The sequence below is a fragment of the Mustelus asterias genome, unplaced genomic scaffold (genome assembly GCF_964213995.1).
Source record: "Mustelus asterias unplaced genomic scaffold, sMusAst1.hap1.1 HAP1_SCAFFOLD_1121, whole genome shotgun sequence".
NCBI lineage: Eukaryota > Metazoa > Chordata > Chondrichthyes > Carcharhiniformes > Triakidae > Mustelus > Mustelus asterias.
Genome location: NW_027591066.1, coordinates 15,206 through 30,980, shown reverse-complemented (window position 1 = coordinate 30,980; position 15,775 = coordinate 15,206). Strand labels below are relative to the sequence as shown.

Genomic DNA, 15,775 nt, shown 5'->3' with positions numbered 1-15,775 from the left:
CTGTTTTTCTCGCTCTGGGAGAGTCCCTATCTGTCTCTGTTCTTTCTCTCTCTCTCTCTCTCTCTCGCTCTCTCTGTTTCTCTCCCTGTATCTGTTAGAAACTCTTTCAAACTGTGTCACGCTCCATGTATTTGTACCCTTCCCTCTCTCTGTCAACCTCCGTCTCTCTATCACTCCCAGTTTTGCTCTCACTGCCCTCTCTCTCTCTTTATCTGTCACTCTCTCTGTCTCTGTGAGGCTGTTTGTTATTTATATTTGAAAGTCCAATAGGAAGATTCAGGGGTCTTGTAGCTGTAGTTTCCTCTCAGGGTCTAATGAGTTGAAGAATTGCAGTAAGGGGAGCTTTCAGCAGATTGATTAGCTGCTGCCTGAAGTGAGTCTGTGTCACAGCATAAATGGCAGTGTTTGTACAACAACTTGTGAGTTGCAGCATGAAACCAAGTTCCATAACATAGGAATCTAACCATACCGACTCATAGCCCAAATCATACATCCGACGCCATATTGAAAAAACCATTAATGTCGACCATAAGAGGATGAAATTGGCTGAGATAACAAACAGTAAAATGATGGATTTCCTGCGACTCTCCATCTCTGGGTCTCTGGGATTCTCCCCACTGCTGTGAGTCCGGAGTCTCCTGCGGGCTCTGCTGCTCATTAAAATGTGTCTGACGGTGAAAACGTTGAGCAGCAGAATCAGGACGAACGGGACAGCCGGGGTTAGAATGTTGTGGAGGAACTCGATTGTTGTCCAGACCGGAGATTCCACAACATCCACTGTGACATCACAAAACCAGGGGTTGTTCCCCAGCCGATATCTATTTAATAACATAAAATACCAGAAGATGTTCTTTAAACAGCTCAGCACCGTCACTGTTCCCAGAACCACAGCCGCCGGTTTCTCACTGCAATATTTACTCTTCAGCTTGGGGCAGCAAATGGCCACAAATCGATCAAAGGTGAAAGTGACGGTGAACCAGACAGAACAGTCAGTGGCTGCATAAAGCAGGACGGCGTGGATGTTACACACGGGGAGCGAGTACAGGAAATCAAACTGTTCCCAATAAAGAATGGGAATGTGTCTGAATATCAGGTCGAGGATAACGACCAGCAGATCCCCCGCTGACATAGCCACCAGGTAACGAGTCACACATTTGGACAGACCACAGTTTCTGCTCGTCAGAGTCACAATTGTGATCATGTTCACTGTCAGGAAGGGAAATAAAGAATAAAATTAGACAGGATTCAGGGAAAGAAGTTACCATTTGGACTGAGGATGGGTTGAAATAAAAAAGAATGTATACACATAAAATCACTTATTTTTTTTAAACCAGCACGTCTTTTGCAGTGTGAGAGGAAAGTGGAGCATCCGGAGGAAACCCTCACAGACACGGGGAGAAGGTCCAAACTCCACACAGACAGTGACCCAAGCCTGGAATTGAACCCAGGTCCCTGACGCTGTGAATCAGCAGTGCTAACCACTGTGTCACCGTGCTGCTCCATGGTAGCAACACAGTGGTATATATTTGGGAGTGAGATTTCCGGGGAGTCCACGACATTGACCCTAACTCAGCTCCAAGTAAATAGCCGCCCTCCCTTGTGGGGGATTTGGAGGGTAAGAAGGATGAGGGAGTAAACCCTGACAGAAAATCCAGACTGGAGTCCTGTGGATGGTAATCTGTCGTCTCTCAGACAGTTTACTGACAACCTCTGCAACAGAGCTGGTACCAAAGAGGGCTGGTTTGACCCTTGCCTCTGGACAATACTAACAATTGGCAGAGGGAGATCCTGATGCCCTGACAGCACAGAATCTCTATTATATTTACACAGAACTGTACCCTGGAGAGGAGATCACAGCATTGTGGCCACTGTTAGCGCAACACAGGAAAAAATAGTAATCTCACACTCGATTGACACAGAACACAACTTCCAGTGTTTGCTCTGAAGAGTGGGAGAAAGCTTCAGGGTTCAGCGAATCGCTATCGTCCATAATGCTCAGTGCGATTACTGCTGTCCCACATTGGTCTACTGGAACAGTGCAGCTGCATCAGTCCTCTCTCGGCAGGAAGGTTGCCAATCTATGCACCAGGTAAAACTCAAACGAAGGCCAGTACCAAAGGAAAAGCCAAGCAGGCTGCCTTAATGCCTATCGTCCGGTGACTCTGATGTCCAATATTATGAAATGCATCAAAAGCTTAGTCATGGCATGAATCAGTTCCGGCTTCCCAGATTGCCTGGATCCACAACAGATCACCGACATCCACCACAGGTCCACAATGCCATCTCCCTGGCCCGACAGTGAACCCTGGAACACAGACTCGTGTTTATCAACTACAGCTCAGCCTGCAACACCATTAGTCCTACGAAACTCATGTCCAAAGTCCGTGGCCCTGGGCTTGGCTCCTGCCTCTGCAATTCGATCCTCAACTTCCTAATCCATAGACAGCAAAATTAAGGACAGTTAACAACATCTCCTTCACAATCATCCTGAACAGCGGTGCCCCGTAAGGCTGCGTCCTTATCCCCTTACTATACTCCTTATACACTGGTGACTGTGTGGCCAAATTCCCCTCCAACTCGATTCCCAAGTTTGCTGATGACACCTGCAGTGGGTCGGAGGAAGAGACAGAGAATCTGGTGAACTGGGGCGACAACAATAATCTCCTCCTCAATGTCAACAAAGCAAATTGACTTCTGGAAGCCTCGTGGAGTACATGCCCCTATCTACATCAATGGGATGAAGTTGAAATAGTCGAGAGCTTCACGTTTTAGGGTCCACATCACGAAAAACCTTTCCTGGTTCCTCCATGACGTCCCTATAATTAAAAAAGTCTCCGAACGCCTCTATTTTCTCAGAGGTTTACTGACATTTGGCAAGTCAGCTGTGACTACACCAACTTTTACAGATGCACCATAAATAACATTCTAGCTTGGTATGGCTCCTGCTCTGTCCAAGACTGCGAGAAACTTCAAAGCTTGATGAATGCAGACCAGTCCATCACTCAAACCAACCTCCCACTCATTAACTCTGTCTAAACTTCCCGTTGCCTCACAAAAGCAACCAGCCTAATTCAGGAATAGCGCACCACAGACATCAACTCTTCCCACTTGTTCCATTGGAGAAAAAGATAAAAAGTGTGTGAGGACATGGACCAACCGACTCATAGAATCATAGAAACACGACAGTGCAGAAGGGGGCCATTTGACCCATCGAGTCAACACCGACAACAATCCCACCCAGGCCCTATCCCCGAAATCCCACATATGTAGCCTGCTAATCCCCCAAACATACATATCCCAGGACGCTACTGGGCAGTTAACATGGCCAATCAACCTAACCTGCACATTTTGGACTGTGGGTGAAAACCGCAGCATCCGGAGCAAACCCATGCCGACACGGGTAGAATGTGCAAATTCCACACACACAGTGATCCAAGCCGGGAATCGAACTCAGGTTCCTGTGAGACAGCAGCGCTAACCATTGTGCCACCATGCTGCCGACTCAGGAACAGCTTATCTGCTGCCATCTGACGTTTGAATGGACCCACATTGCATTAGGATGATCTTTTAGTACACCCGAGCTATGACTGCAACATTACATTCTGCCCTCTCTCCCTCTCTATGTACAGTATGCTTTGTCTGTATGGCACTCAAGCAACAACACTTTTCACTGTATATCCAATGTTATGAAATGCATCAAAAGGTTAGTCATGACATGAATCAATTCCGGCCTCCCAGATTGCCTGGATACACTACAGTTCACCTACCTCCCCAACAGGTCCACAGACACCATCTCCCTGGCCCAACACTGAACTCTGTAACACTGTAACCCCGACCATAGAGAAGGAGAGAGTGCAGAATGTAATGTTGGACTCAGAGCTGGGGTGTAGAATAAGATCATCTGAATGCGATGTGGGTCCATTAAAACGTCAGATGGCAGCAGAGAAGCTGTTCTTGAGTCGGCAACATGGTGGCACAATGGTTAGCACTGCTGTCTCACAGGGACCTGAGTTCGATTCCCGCCTTGGATCACATATTTATTATATGTGAAAATAATAAACCAAATCAATTCAAATCAAATCAGTCTTTCGCATCTCAAGCTGAAACATCAGCACGATGTGCCCTGACCTTACCAATGAACTTATGCAGGTTGATGATGCACACGGGACGGCTGTGATCGAGACTGAATTTACAAGGCTGAATGTGGACATTGGGGAGCTGCGAGAAACTGGACTTGCTCACAGTGGACTCTTTCCAGAGGAATACCACACGTTCTTGTAATAGGAGAAATCCCAACAGGCGAGATGTGAGAATGGAACAAAGTTTTAAAAAGAAGCTTCACTGGTGCTGATGGAATCCCAGGAATTGAAATGGGATCCCTGATGCTGTGAGGCAGCAGTGCTAACCACTGTGCCATAGTGCCATCCTGCAAGGTGCCCTGGAGATATCCAAGATCACGGCCAGGACACCATCATCACCATATCCGTGGTAGGGAAATGATTGGAAAACAATCTGAGGGACAGAATTAATCTCCACTTCGAGAGGTAAGGATTTATGAACAATAGTCAGCGTGCCTTTGACAGGGGGAGATCATGTCTAACAATTCGCTGGAATATATTGAGGAGGTGACTGGATGAGGAGATGAGGGAAGTGCAGTCGATGGAGTCTACGTGTTCTTCAGAAAAGCTTTTGACAAATATGGAAGACTGAACAAGGAAGTGATTCCGATTGGAACCAGGTCAATTTGGTAAATTATATTCAAAATGGCTGAGTGGCAGAGGGTGATGGTGGAAGGTTGTTTTTGTGACTGCAAGCCTGTGTTCAGTGGGGTTCCACAGGGATCGATGCTGGGTCCCTTGCTGTTTGTAGTGTACATTGATGGTCTGGACATGAATGTGTGAGGTGTGATCAGTAAGTTTGCAGATGATACAAAAATTGGTGGTGTGGTAAATATTGAGGAGGAAAGCCTTAGATTACAGGAATCATAGAATCCTACAGTGCAGAAGGAGGCCATTCAGCCCATCGAGTCTGGACTGAGCACAATCCCAACCAGGCGATATCCCCTGAACCACATGCATTTACCTAAGCAATTCTCCCTGACAGTAAGTCCAGTATATCCTGGCCAATCCACCTAACCCACACGTCTTTGGACTGTGGGCGGAAACTGGAGCACCCAGAGGAAACCCATGAAGACACGTGGAGAATGTGCAAACTCCACACAGATGTGGTCCAAGCCAGAAATGGAACACACGTCCCTGGCGCTGTGGGGCAGCAGTGCCAACCACTGTGCCACCGTGCTGAGGAAACTGAAAGGCTGGGCAAATGGGCAAATGTAATTTACACCTGACCAATGTGAGGCCATGCATTTGGGACGACTATCCGGGCAAGGAAATGTACCATGTCCGGTCGAGTCTGAGGAAGTGCAGAAAACCAGAATGAATTTGGGGTGCAGATATGTGGATCCCTAAAAGCAGCAAGACGGGTAGATGAGGTGGTGAAGACGACATGTAGGATACTTGCCTTTAGCAGCCGCAGCACAGAATATAAGAGCTGGGAGGTGATGATGGAAGTGTATAAAACGCTGGTTCGACCAGAGCAAGAGAACTGTGTACAGCTCTGGTCATCACACTACAGGAAGGATTTGATTACACTGGAGACGGTGGAGAGGAGATTCACCAGGATGCTGCCTGGGCTGGAGAGTTTCAGCTATGAGGAGAGGCTGGTTAGGCTGGGTTTTCTACCTTAGAGCAGAGACGGCTGGAGTTGGAGTGGGTGTAGTGGGTGGTGGTGGGGAATGCTTTCAGGTGGGGGCGGGGGGGGGGGCGGGGGGAACAGAGTGATATGTACAAGATTATGTGGCACACGGATAGGAAGAAACCTTTTCCCTTTAGTAGAGGCGTCAATAACCAGAGGGGCGTGGAGGTAAGGTAAAGGGCAGATTTTTGTGTGGATTTGAGGGAAAATGTTTCCATCCACAGGGTGCTGGGATCTGCAGCTCACGGCGTGAAAGGATGGTAGAAGCGGGAACAACCACAAGAGGCATTTAGATCAGCAACTCAAACGCCAGAGTATATAATTATTAAACTAGTAAGAGTGCAGAAAATATTTAATCGGATGCTACTGGGACTTGATGGATTGAGTTATAAGGAGAGGCTGGATAGACTGGGACTTTTTCCCCTGGAGCGTAGGAGGCTGAGGGGTTAACTTATAGAGGTCTATAAAATAATGAGGGGCACAGATCAGCTCGATAGTCAATATCTTTTCCCAAAGGTAGGGGAGTCTAAAACGAGAGGGCACAGGTTTAAGGTGAGAGGGGAAAGATACAAAATGGTCCAGAGGGGCAATTTTATCACACAGAGGGTGGTGAGTGTCTGGAACGAGCTGCCAGATGTAGCAGTAGAGGCGGGTCCAATTTTATTCTTTAAAAAGCGTTTAGATAGTTAAATGGGCACGATGGGTATAGAGGGATATGGGGCAAATGTGGGCAATTGGGATTAGTTTAGGGGTTTAAAAAGAAAGGGCAGCATGGATAAGATGGGCCGAAGGGCCTGTTTCCATTCTGTAAACTCTATGACAAGGCTGTGGATCGAGTGCTGGAAAATGGGATTCGATTGGATAGGTGTTTGATGACCAGTTCAGACATAATGGCCGAATGGCCTCATTTCGTGCTGTTAAAACTCGATGGCTGTTAGGCCACCCACAGCAGTGGCCCCATCACTTGCAGCTCTCACAGCGCTGGCTGGGATACGCACCACCTCCCAAACCTATCTGGTTGCAAATACGCAATTGCAGCCAGCAGTGAGCTGCCTGGTTTGAGAGAGACAGCGGTCAGCTCTCTGCTGCTGCAGCTCGCTTCAACACAGCAGCTGTCCCCAGGTAGTCCGGGGGTGCTCAGCTCTTTCTGAGCAGCCCCCGACCAGATATAGACCCAGCCCCCTCCCCACCACCTGGACCAATCACCGCCCCTTCCCCCACACCAATTGCATGCAGAGTGTCAGCAGGGCACGTCTCCCTACCCCACTGTGCATGCAGAGAGGCAGCGAAACCCGCTCCCTACCCCACTGTGCATGCAGAGTGGCAGCGAGACCCCCTCCCTACCCCACTGTGCATGCAGAGTGGCAGCGAGACCCCCTCCCTACCCCACTGTGCATGCAGAGAGGCAGCAAGACCCCCTCCCTACCCCACTGTGCATGCAGAGAGGCAGTGATGTCCACCTCCCTCCCAACACCAATCACGTGCAGAGTGGCAGCGGGGACCACCCCACCCCACAGTCAGCGGGCAGAGTGGTAACGGGACCCTCTCCGACCCAGCAACTACGTTCAGAGTCGGCCCCGCTACCTTCAGGCTCCGCCCCTGTAGACCCCGCCACCTCATGCCCCACTCCCTGGTAATGCCCGGTGGGCATTGCCCAAGGGGCACCTACCTTTGCCCTCGACCTTGCCCGGTGCCCTCAATGGCCTTCAGTACTCCCGGCGTGGTCATCATGACTCGTCCTCATACATGTGGCCAGCTGTTTTCCTCACCGGACCCAACCTCTCCCGGTGAGGCTGCAAAGGCAAGTGTGGCGCACAATTCCATCCCAGGCTCGCTAATTTCATTTCAATTTGTTTTAAAATAAATTGAAATAATTTATTCAGCCTCTTGCCGGAAATGGGCAGGAGACTGAATCCGCTGTTTATCCATTGCCGGTGAAGGTTGCAAGAGGTGAGAAATGGGACGTGGACCTGAGTTCCAGGCTGTCACGCGGTTTTACTTGATCACCCCACCATCAATGGACAGGGAGGAGCTGTTATCCTGCCCCCCTACCGTGTGTGTGTTGCGTGTGTCTATATTGTCTGTACCAGTATGCATGTGTGTGTGTGCGTGTTTGTGTGTGAGCAACAGAGTACCTGACGAGTGTTCCTAAGTGTGCGTTATTCTGGAGTGTTACAGCAATTTTGCTTCTTGAATTTGTGTGTGAGTGGGAGTAAGTGTCTAAATCTGATTGCTTCTATCAACAAATGTGTGTATTAATGTATGTGTGTTTGGGTGTGTCTGTGTGTTTGTGTTCCTGTTGCTCTCGGAGAACTTCTGGTGGCACAGGGGATAGCGTTGTTGCCTGACAGCTAGCATCAGGAGCCTAAATGAAGTGGATTTGGGAATCTCAATCCAGTTCCTCACGTACAGCACTGATCGCAATCTCAAGGAAATCACAATATATTTGGTGTGCGAAAAACAATGTCACATTACTAAGTAGTCTCAACTGAGGCACATGGCTGAGAAAGTACTGGGACCTCAGTCAACATTTGGGGTGTTCTGTGCAGATTCTGCATGTTCTCCCCATGTCTGTGTGGGTTTCCTCCGGGTGCTCCAGTTTCCTCCCACTATCTGAAAGTTGTGCTGGTTGGGTGCGTTGGCCGTGCTAAATTGTCCCTCAGTGTACCTGAACAGGAGCTGGAGTGTGGTGACTCGGGGATTTTTATAGTAACTTCATTGCAATGTTATTGTTCGCATACTTGTGACACTGATGAATAAATTTCAAATTTAATGAAATATGTTCTCTCTCTGTGAGATCCTGCTGTGCAGATATGACCAATAAAATTGATTCTGCGGCCTGGTGATTGGGTGGGTGAACTGGTGTTATCTGCAGAGGGTGAAAAGGATTCTGTCTCAATATTTTACGCACGGTGGAATAGTGTTTGAGGTCACATGTCTATGGAAAGTCACAGCACACAGAAGACATCCCAGCCCATAGACCCTGAGACAATTGTCAGTGGCTGAAAGAATTAATAACCGGATACAGAGATTCAACAAGAGCAGCAAACCCAGTACAGTAAATGACAAGAAAATCAATACAGTTAAACAGCCTTTCTAGAATTAGGAACTGGACACAGGGGACGGGACTTTCCAGCCTCACTCTTCCCCAAGCTGCAAAATCCCACCCGTGTTCAACAGACCTTCCCATTCTCCGCCCCTCGCCTGCTCCGATTCCCGTGGCGGTCGGGCCGGTCCAATTCCAGCCAGAGACTTACCCGGAACACCAACAATCGCCAGGAGGGGATAGTAAAAACATTGAATCACCCTCAGTAGATATTCAATCCGATGAGCTGATGTCATCCAATAATAATCAGCAGTAAACCAAGAAATCCAATAGAATAAACTCCTGTCCTTGGGTGGAACATTCCGGTTCATTGTTCCCAGATTCTGATCCATTGTTGTAACATTCCAATCCATTGTTCCCAGATTCTGATCCATTGTTGGAAGACTCCAATCCATTGCTCCCAGATTCTGATCTCTCCTCTCCCTCCCTCTCTCTCCACAGCCGCTGATCTCTGTTGGTGTCGGAGTTGCCGCTCCCGCTGACTCAATGGGACAACACATTGAACGGAATCCCTTATTAATAGAAGAGGGGAATCCCTCCACGCACACTAATCGGATCCATGGAGACTCACATCAATTCCAGTCACTAAACAAACAGCTTCACTTAACCCCCTTCAATCCAACACTTTTTATCCCCAACGTAGAACAGTTACAGCCTCGATGGGGTGTTGAGGGTCAGGGAGGGATGGAAAGTTGGAAATAATGTAGGGTCAATATTAATTCGATATATCCAATTCTCGGTCCATACTCGTTGCAGTTTGGAAGTATGAGGAAGGGGATCACATTGAAACTTACAGAATAATGAAAGGCCTGGATCGAGTGCACTTGGGGAAGATGTTTCCATGAGTAGGGGAGACTTGGACCCGAGGGCACAGACTCAGAGGAAAGGGACGGCCCTTTAGAAATGTGATGTGGAGATGGCGGTGTTGGACTGGGGTGTGCGCAGTAAGAAGTCTCACAACACCAGTTTCCCACTCACCTGATGAAGGAGCAGCGTTCCGAAATCTCGTGATTCCAAATAAACCTGTGGGACTTTAACCTGCTGTTGTGAGACTTCTTACTTCAGAACTGAGACGAGGAGGAATTTCTTCAGCCAGAGGGTGGTGAATCTGTGGAATTCATTGCCACACAAGGCTGTGGAGGCCAGATCATTGAATGTATTTAATAAAGAGATAAATAGGTTCTTGACTGGTACAGCGATCAAGGGTTACAGGGAGAAAGCAGGAGAATGGGTTTGAGAAACCTATCAGCCAGAATTGAATGGTGGAGGCAGCTCGACGGGCCAAATGGCCTCAACCTGCTCTTATATCTTATTGTCTGATGGGTATCATGGTCGTGGTTTTTAGATGATGTTAACGTCAATCAGGGTTGATATAGTCTGCTTAATCCAGGTTGTAGCAGATCTTATGTACAGCTCATGGACAGAACAATCTTAGTATAGGACTTCACACGGATCAATCTCTCAGCATTACGTACAGTACAGTCTTAGCTCGAGTCATCAGATAGAACTATCTCTCAGTGTTATGTACAGTACAATCTGAGGCTTCAGATCGAACTATCTCTCAGTGTTATGTACAGTACAATCTGAGGCTTCAGATCGAACTATCTCTCAGTGTTATGTACAGTACAATCTGACGCTTCAGATCGAACTATCTCTCAGTGTTATGTACAGTACAATCTGACGCTTCAGATCGAACTATCCCTCAGTGTTATGTACAATACAATCTGAGGCTTCAGATAGAACTATCTCTCAGTGTTATGCACAGTACAATCTTTGGCTTCAGATAGAACTATCTCTCAGTGTTATGTACAGTACAATCTGAGGCTTCAGATAGAACTATCTCTCAGTGTTATGAACAGTACAATCTGAGGCTTCAGATAGAACTATCTCTCAGTGTTATGAACGGTACAATCTGAGGCTTCAGATAGAACTATCTCTCAGTGTTATGAACAGTACAATCTGAGGCTTCAGATAGAACTATCTCTCAGTGTTATGAACAGTACAATCTGAGGCTTCAGGTAGAACTATCTCTCAGTGTTATGAACAGTACAATCTGAGGCTTCAGATAGAACTATCTCTCAGTGTTATGAACAGTACAATCTGAGGCTTCAGATTGAACTATCTCTCAGTGTTATGCACAGTACAATCTGAGGCTTCAGATAGAACTATCTCTTAGTGTTATGCACAGTACAATCTGAGGCTTCAGATAGAACTATCTCTCAGTGTTATGTACAGTACAATCTGAGGCTTCAGATAGAACTAGCTCTCAGTGTTATGTACAGTAGAATCAGAGGCGTCAGATAGAACTATCTCTCAGTGTTACGTATTTTATTATTAAATCTATCATTTTATTGCCCAGAACTGAAGAGTCCCTTCTGCTGGATGAACATGGAATACCGAGGGGGGTGGGGTGTTTATTTGGGGTGGGGGTGAGGGTAGGGCGTGTGGGGCTGTCCCATACGGGGCACCGTCTGCGCCTTTAAAATAAAATCCAAAGTTACAAGAGTTTTCTCCCCCTCCTATTGTTTTCATTGTAACTATGATCTGATGTCAGTGATTGAAATCAGTTTGTCAGATGATAGCAGGCACAGCACAATTCTCCAGTAGAATAGGCCTTCTGGACAATCGCCGGGTAAACCCTTAACTATCAGGGGCGCAACAAGTACGATAATACCCAGCCCCCCCCGCCCCCTTCCCATTGCCAGACAGCACCGCCCCCCCCCCCTACACCGCCCTCCAGCCCATGCTCCAATCCATTACTAATTAAAACTCTGTCTCCTCAAATTTTCCATGTCCCAGCATCCACCGCACTCCGAGGTAATGGATTCCACAGATTCACCACCCATTGAGAGAAGTAATTTCTCCCCATGTCTGTTTTAAATCTGCTGCCCCTTTCCCGGAAGATGCCCTACATTGCTCTACACTGTGATTCTCAATAGGCTGCTTTATACCACTCCAACTACAGTGGCACAGTGGTTAGCACTGCTGCAGAAAGGCACTTCGAGGGGGATCTGTATACTGAGGTAATATGGGCTGAAGTTAGAAATAGGAAAGGAGCGGTCACGTTGTTAGGAGTTTTCTATAGGCCCCCAAATAGTAATAGAGATGTGGAGGAAGAAATTGCTAAGCAGATTACGGTTAGGTGTGGGGGTCACAGGGTCGTTGTCATGGGGGACTTTAACTTTCCAAATATTGATTGGAACCTTTGTATGTCGAATAGTTCAGATGGGGCAGTTTTTGTGCAGTGTGTGCAGGAGGGTTTCCTGACACAATATGTGGATAGGCCGACAAGAGGTGAGGCCACATTGGATTTGGTAGTGGATACACACAGGGACACAGAGAGATAGAATCTCAGATACACACAGGGACAGAGAGAGAGAATCACAGATACACACAGGGACACAGAGAGAGAACCACAGATACACACAGGGACACACAGAGAGAATCACAGACACACACAGGGACACAGAGAGAGAATCACAGATACACATAGGGACACAGAGAGAGAATCACAGATACACACAGGAACACAGATAGAGAATCACAGATCCACAATGGAACACAGAGAGAGAATCACAGATACACACAGGGACACATAGAGAGAGAATCACAGATACACACAGGGACACAGATAGAGAATCACAGATCCACAATGGAACACAGAGAGAGAATCACAGATACACACAGGGACACACAGAGAGAGAATCACAGATACACACAGGGACACAGAGAGAGAGAATCATAGATACACACAGGGACAGAAACAAGAATCACATATTTACAAAGGAACAATGCTTGGGTATTATATTTACACACAGAGTAATGACGTGTGGCAGAATCACAGACTGAGAATCACAGACTGCCGTGCATATCACCAACAAGATCCACTGCAGGAACTCACCAAGACTCTTTCAACAGCACCTTCCTAACCAGTAAACACTATTCCTAGACAGAGCAGAAACTGAGAACATCACCATCAGCAACATCACCTCCAATACACACACCATGCTGACTTGGAACGCTATCACTGTTCCATTGCTGTCACTGAGTCAAACCCAGGCACTTCCTCCCCAACACCCAATGGACAGCAGCAATGTCAAAAAGCAGCTCACCATCACATTCTCAAGGGCAACATGTGATGGCTCATTCCTGCTGGCCTTGCAGTTCCGGAGGGAGCTACTGGATTTGACTCAGCGACAGTGAAGCAATGACTACATAGATTCCAAGTCAGGATGCTGTGTGACTCGGAGATGAACTTTCAGGTGGTGATTTTGTAATCGATCCAATGTCCTTGTCCTTCCGGGTTACTCATTGGAGGTGTGTAAGGAGCCGTCACAGGAGGGAAAATGCTCCTTCACTGAAAGAACACTCAGTTGGAAAACTGCACAGAGGTGGACAGAGTGAATGCTTCAGGTGATATCCGAGAGGTGCACTAAGTTATATTTGTTTTCAAAGATACTATACATGGACAGAGAGATGGGAAATTAAATAGAGAAACACACAAGAACACACAGTCACAGGAACACACAGGGACACAGAGAGAGAATCACAGACACACACAGGGACACAGAGAGAGAATCACAGACACACACAGGGACACAGAGAGAGAATCACCGATACACACAGGGACACAGAGAGAGAATCACAGATACACACAGGGACACAGAGAGAGAATCACAGATACACACTGGGGCATCGGGAGAATCGGAGGCAAACAAAGTGATTGTGAAATAGAATCACAATTCAACACAGATATTGTGAAAGATTAGCATGAATAGACACCACAACAGAAATGTTCACCCATACACACTGAGACATTGAAATAGACCTTCAGAGGGACACAGATTTGGATTTCCACAGTGCTTTGGAAGAGTTTCAGAATTCATGTGTTTTGCCCTTTATATAGTGATAGCAGTTTTGCCTTGAGTATTATTTCTGGCATTTGATCGATCAACATCTGTAAGAGATAATTGACAAGAAACTAGCAGGGGGGTAGCAGGGTAAATATGTGGGGTTATGGGGATAGGGCCTGGGTGGGAATGTGGTCAGTGCGGACTCGATGGGCCAAATAACCTCCTTCTGCACTGCAGGGATTCTATGAATACTATGGAATACAGAGTACTGGGCTAATGGTAAGATCCTTGGTCGTGTGGATGAACAGAGGGATCTGGGTGTCCATGTGCATAGATCCCTGAAAGTTGGCACCCAGGTTGATAGGGTTGTTAAGAAGGCGGACGGTGTGTTAGCTTTTATTGGGAGAGGGATTGAGTTTCGGAGCCAGGAGGTCATGCTGCAACTGTACAAAACTCTGGTGCGGCCGCATTTGGTGTATTGCGTACAGTTCCGGTCGCCATATTATAGGAAAGATGTGGAAGTGTTGGAAAGGGTGCAGAGGACATTTCCCAGGATGTTGCCTGGTATGGGGGGAAAATCGTATGAAGAAAGGCTGAGGGGCTTGAGGTTGTTTTCGTTAGAGAGAAGGAGGTTAAGAGATGACTTAATAGAGGCATACAAGATGATCAGAGGATTAGATAGGGTGGACAGTGGGAGCCTTTTTCCTTGGATGGTGATGGCTAGCACGAGGGGACATAGCTTTAAATTGAGGGGTGAGAGATATAGGACAGATGTTAGAGGTAGGTTCTTTACTCAGAGAGTACTAAGGGCGTGGAATGCCTGCCTGCAGCAGTGGTGGACTCGTCAACGTTGAGAGCGTTCAAGTGGTTATTGGATAAACATATGGATGATATTGGAATAGTGTAGATTAGAGGGGCTTTAGATTGGTACCACTGGTCGGCGCAACATCGAGGGCCGAATGGCCTGTACTGCGCTGTAATATTCTATGTTCTATGATTCTATGAAAGTGCTTATAAGACAATTCTCACCAACTGGAATTTGAATAAGTCTGTTGATAGAATCCTGACAGTGCAGAAGGAGGCCATTCGGCCCATGGAGTCTGCACGACAACAATCCCACCTGGACACTATCCCCGCAACTCCATGCATTTACCCTACTGATTCCCCTGACACTAACCGGCAATTAACCATGGCCAATCCAAATAACCTACACATCTTTGGAGTGTGGGAGGAAACTGCAGCACCTGGAGGAATTCCACACGGACATGGGAAAAACATGCAGACTCTGCACAGACAGTGTCCCAAGCCGGGAATTGAAACCAGGTCTCTCGCAACAGTGCTGCCCACTGTGCCGCCCCCGGTGTAACTGTGTAGCTGTATTCTTCAGAGTCTCAGCTTTCTGTTCCCCTTTTTACTGAATTCTTACTTACGTCCAAAAGGTTAAAATTAAATTATTTCCACGCTGTTTTTGTATAAAAGATAATGGAAAAGTCGACACAGATTCCAGCCTTCATCCGAACAGGTCTGGCTGAAAACCAAGGTGACGCGATGTTTCTGTTATGCAGCGTCTGAGCCAAAGGCTGCTCAGAGAACTGATTAACGTTTGACGCACTCCACCTCACGTCGGCCTCCTCAGCCTTGGATGGAATATTACACACATGCAGCAGAAAGATAATGGGGTTCACCCTGTCAATTCTGAGAATTTACAGTCTCTGTACTCTGGCCCTTTACCAAATAAACCTGTTGGACTTTAACCTGGTGTTGTGAGACTTCTTACTGCCTTTATTGGACCCATTCACTGAGTTCTCCACAGTCTCTGTACTCTGGCCCTTTACTGGACCCATTCACTGAGTTCTCCACAGTCTCTGTACTCTGTACTCTGGCCCTTTACTGGACCCATTCACTGAGTTATCCACAGTCTCTGTACTCTGTACTCTGGCCCTTTACTGGACCCATTCACTGAGTTCTCCACAGTCTCTGTACTCTGTACTCTGGCCCTTTACTGGAGCCAATCACTGAGTTCCCCACAGTCTCTGTACTCTGTACACTGGCACTTTACTGG

The 15,775-nt window shown here is 47.3% G+C and overlaps 1 long non-coding RNA gene across 1 annotated transcript in view; it reads left to right on the top strand.

The window, feature by feature from the left end:
* Window positions 1-15,465, top strand: part of LOC144487908 (uncharacterized) — a 60,775-nt gene extending 45,310 nt beyond the window's left edge. The window contains exon 3 of the long non-coding RNA XR_013496478.1: window positions 15,193-15,465. This is a non-coding gene — a long non-coding RNA (uncharacterized LOC144487908). The remainder of the gene's footprint in view (window positions 1-15,192) is intronic.
* The last annotated feature ends 310 nt before the right edge of the window (window positions 15,466-15,775 follow it).